Source organism: Penaeus japonicus, unplaced genomic scaffold (genome assembly GCF_977035675.1).
Source record: "Penaeus japonicus unplaced genomic scaffold, GWHDUDI00000001_assembly GWHDUDI00000017, whole genome shotgun sequence".
Lineage (NCBI taxonomy): Eukaryota > Metazoa > Arthropoda > Malacostraca > Decapoda > Penaeidae > Penaeus > Penaeus japonicus.
In genome coordinates, this window is record NW_028234419.1 from 9402746 (window position 1) to 9407745 (window position 5000).

The window sequence follows — 5000 nt, forward strand, 5'->3', positions numbered from 1 at the left end:
CCTTAAACCACAGAGCTGGAGTAAAGAGAAGTCTCGGAACATTTCGTACTTCTACAGCATTTATGTCCGCTTTTTATGTATGGTTTGCAATTTTTCTTTTTTCTTTTTTTTTCAATGAAATCAGTGACCATTGCTATAAGCTTTCCGTTTCGTATTTCTAGTGACCCAGGGTGTCACTTGAAGAATGGAGATCATTGCTAATGTCAGAGATCACTGCTAATGTCAGAGTAATTTCTGCCAGGATTGACGAGAGGATGTCTTTCAGCCTTCGGCGTCGGCTTCCCGTCTTTGGGAAAGGTCGCTGGCAGTCCACTCCTCTAGGTCATTTCTGTGACAAATGCTTCATTTCTTAAAATAAGATTTCGTAAATGGGGAGTAAATACTTCTCTGTCGCTAAGTGCGTTCCTCCCTGACTGAGGGACTTTTATTTGTCGATTAAAACATGTTTATGTTGAAAAAATATACGTGTATATTATTTTCAACCAATACAGTCTGCTGTGTTTTAGTTAATCCTTTGGCTTCGGTAAGGGAATTAAACCCCAGTCTCTGACACCCGATATGTACCAACTTAAGCCTGTTAGCTAGTTCATAAGCCTAGCACAGGGCAGTGGTTAGTGGGACCACTTTTGCATGCCCGCGTTTGTGATGTACCTTTTATTTTATTTTTTTATCGTCAGTATTTTTGTAATATTATTTTTTTAGTTTATCTTCTTGTAAGAAAGGCAGGAGGGGGAAGCACACGCAACCGTGTTTCGTATGTGGTGCTATGTACCACGCCTAGGGAAACAGACTGAAGCCAAGTTTCTTTCTCTTATCATTAAGTCTTCGGGTCTCCTCGTGGTGACCAACTTAGGAGTCCCATTTTCTGCCTTAAAAGAAATGGTTTATTCACATAGGATGTCACGATTTGTTTTGCAGAAGACGTGGTTGTCCTCCAGTTACCAGTGAATTTATGTGTGTGTGTGTGTGTGTGTGTGTGTGTGTGTGTGTGTGTGTGTGTGTGTGTGAAAGAGAGAGAGAGGGTGTGTATGTGTGTGTGTGAAAGAGAGAGAGAGAGGGTGAGTATGTGTGTGTGTGTGTGTGTGTGTGTGTGTGTGTGTGTGTGTGTGTGTGTGAAAGAGAGAGAGAGAGAGGGTGAGTATGTGTGTGTGTGTGTGTGTGTGTGTGTGAAAGAGAGAGAGAGAGAGAGAGAGAGGGTGAGTATGTGTGTGTGTGTGTGTGAAAGAGAGAGAGAGGGTGAGTATGTGTGTGTGTGTCTCTCTCCCTCTCCCTCCCCCTCCCCCCATCCCCACCCCCTCTCTGTTTGTGTGTGTGTATGTATGTATGTGTATATGTATATGTATATGTGTACATGCGTGCGTGCCTGTGTGTGTGTGTATGTGTATGAGTGCGTGCGTGCGTGTGCGCACTGTAGTAAGACGTTGACCGTTTTCTGTTCTGTGCGGATGTCTGTGTTCTTCAGTTTATTCCATTGTCGATGTATTTGTCAGTCATGTGTATGTGATTGTTTGCCTGTTTCTTTTTCGTCAGCAGATTATTTTTTTCTAATTGTGCTTTGTGTCACCTTTGTAAGATTGAAAAATCTGCGTGTCCTTTTACTTAAGATGCATCCATAACGTCATATCTTATAGGTTGTATAGCTATTCACCATAGGACGTAGGTTCAGTTTGTATTTATTGCATTTAATCTACAATGTTCTTCGGGTTAAATATACATTTTATTAATCCATACCTGCAAAAAAAAAAAAAAAAAAAAAAAAACAGCAACAAAGGCTCCTTCACTTTATTTTTACATAATCGGCAGAATGTTTTTTGCATAGAACTGGATACCCTATTTTTCTTCAAATGTATGATTGGTACAGTTTATTAATATTGTTATGTACAGTTATTAAGTCAAGTAAGACCCCGGGTATCATGTGTAAGGCTTTAGATCTTACGGATACAACGATATACCTAATAAAATCTGCCTACCAATCAAGCAGTTGTGTTCTTTTCTCCTCTCCTTACTTAGACATTATTTAGAAATTTATGAATTGAGAGAAAAAAGATTAATCGAGAAATGTAAAGCAAAAACGATTCAGAAGAGGCTACCAAGCTGAGTAAAAGATATCTGGTGATATATTATTATAGCACAAAAATGTGTTCTAAGTCATTCCATGTATGATACGAGACCAGCTGGGTAATAGATACCAGCTGGCTAATGACAGTCCTCCAGTAATGTACCATCTGTCTGCAACCTGTTAACATTGCTTCAACGCCAGATGTTGCATATATTCTTCATGCCTTTATAGTAATATCAGCTGTTTACTTGACACTTTACACCTCACCAATGCAAGATGAATGTAGCTGTCATCTGTACATAAACTTTATCTTCCCAATTGTATGATTTCCCACTGTTTATTTAAAGATGTGCTTTGAATGGTTTGCAACATATGCGTCACTCTGAGAAATACTAGAAACGATGAAATGTCAAAACATGTTACATGTGTAATAACTCTATCTGAAAAAAAAATTATCTGATATTCTAGAAGTTGACAGTAATGGAATTCTTGAAATGAAAAGTGAAATTCTAACTATTCATTTCTAGGATCGTTGGAAGTGGATAAGCTACCTATTTTGAAACTACATTTCTGAACTAGTTTAGTACCAATATCATAAACCTGAAATAAAGTGTCATACAGATCACATAAAATGACATGAGAATATCGAAGAGAATATGATTTCGAATTTCAACAAAAAACGTAATTCCTTCCATTTCGATGCCGAATTTTATTAAATTACATTTCGTGAATTAACACTTATCATAGTGTTCATCTGCATCGTATACCTGCGAGGAGAGGTACGGTATGTAAACGCTTACGTGCAGGACTTACGGATGTGTTTCTTTCTCAACATTGCTCGTTTTATTTTGTGATAGTCCGGCGATTCCTTTGAAACATCACGATTTTTTTTAGTATTAAAAATCCGATGTTTCTGCATTATGCCTCTCCGATATGGGTGACCTTTCTCTTGAATGCCATAATGTCAGTGTGCATTACTTTCGTGCATTTTTTGTTGAGTATCTCTCATTTGGGGTTAAATTCCCTTATCTTAAAATTTTAACACTTCACGTAACATAGGAACAATAGAAGGCCTTTGACGGTTGAATGTGGCTTCGTATTTCTTAGCCAGAGATTGTATCATTATAAAATTTTAACATTTCGAGATTTTAGTTATTCCTTTCCTGGCACTGAGGAGTCTCTGAAGTTTAAATGGTAATATACATAAATCAAATATATTCAGCATCGTGTTGATCAAAATTAAATGTATGATTATATTCTGGTTCCATCATATATATATAAGACGTATAAAGAGAAAGTGACAACATAATTAGTTCAAGCCTCGATCATGCTGACATATTATAATTCTGTAGTGCCAAATAACATAATAAGATTAGCATTAACCCTGAGGTATAAGTATAAATATATTGCTTATATTAACAAATGCTACACTGATTTTCTGGAGCAAGACGATCAGAATATGCATATTAACATTAGGAAATGAGGAGGGAAATGATTAGACATGGTTGGAGAGTATCAATCGCATATTTCACCAGTTCTTACTTTCCTGATAAATCGATCTTTTATTTTCTTTCTTATTCATTTTTTTCAATGTGGTTTCCAAAAGATTCATCTTTAACTACAATAATAAAAACAAAATAATTTAATTGTACATATTTAGGAACTGAGAATGCATAGGATAAGAAAATAAATGCACAAATATACAGTATAACTGCCGAGAACTTACCTTTCAGTACAACAGAAAACGGCTAAGATTGACACAAGACTTCTCCAGCTCATGAATATGAGGCATAATGATATCAAAACGCACGAAAATTGATTCACCATATAGAGATAGATAGAAAGATAGGTGTAGACATAGACAGAGATACAGATACACGCACTTTTTAGAAACTAGATCTTGCCCGTTACATCATCTTTTCGCGGACAATGAAGATTTTTAGATTATGATCGTCTTTAAAGTTTGCTAAATAATTTTGCGCAGCTAAATGGCCAACAACCAACGAGCGCCGTTCCTGCGTACATATCAAAACGTGCGCGTTCCTGGGATGGGGAACACACAATTCATGAAGAAAATAGATCGTAGATTGTAGAAAACACACAAACATTTAAACTCGTGTGGTGATCCCATTATTTTAGAATAAAATCATTTGACTATAATCTATTTCTTGGACATCCCCTGCCCCAATACTCGCTCCGCAAATGGTATTCAAACACAAGTAGTGGAGCGTGGGATTCATCATCAGGACTGGAATGATGTCAATCTCTGTTATGCTTGGTCAATGATGCATGGTGGCTGCGTTTTAATGAATGCGAGCTGACTACCAACTATTTTCTTAATTGCGTGTTCTGAACTATTTGATAGGTCGAGGCTCTGTAGTTATACGAGATTGGAACAACCAACCTTTGGAATCCATTATAATCATCATCTTTGTCATTGCCTTTTTCATTTTATGTCAAAATAAAAAAAAAGCCAAAAACAAGCAAGTAGTATATGTACACACTGAATTTGCAAGTGAGATTCATACAGTGTTATCGTTTATAAGAAATTATGGAAAATTGCTGTTATATCTGATAGCTCTTTTTCCCTCACCTTCGCGCTCTCTCCATATTTATCTATACATATCCGTTGTGCGTGTGCTTTATGCTTGATGGAAACCAAGACATATTGCAATGTGTCAGGCACTTAGGATTCCATTTGTTGCGGGAAACAGAAATTCATCATTTTAAAATCCTTCAGAATAAACAGTTAACGTTACGTAGCAGTATTTCCTTTTATAGAATGAAAATGTCTTCAATAGCGAACGGGACAAGTAGAGAAAACTTGATTTGGTGTATCCTGATAAACAATTAACTGTGATAATGTCGTCAGAGGAGATAATTTTAGATAAATGGTGGAGTCGCTGTCTAAAGAAAACAATTTCAGAAAAAGAAAATTGGG

At 36.7% G+C, this 5000-nt stretch overlaps 1 protein-coding gene across 2 annotated transcripts in view; it reads left to right on the forward strand.

Moving 5' to 3' along the window:
• Positions 1-991, forward strand: part of LOC122244265 (ubiquitin carboxyl-terminal hydrolase 48) — a 129223-nt gene extending 128232 nt beyond the window's left edge. For both annotated transcript variants that reach the window (XM_043002164.2, XM_043002236.2), the window contains exon 20: positions 1-991. This exon is cut by the window's left edge and continues 298 nt beyond it. The gene's annotated coding sequence lies outside the window, so the exon portion shown is untranslated.
• The last annotated feature ends 4009 nt before the right edge of the window (positions 992-5000 follow it).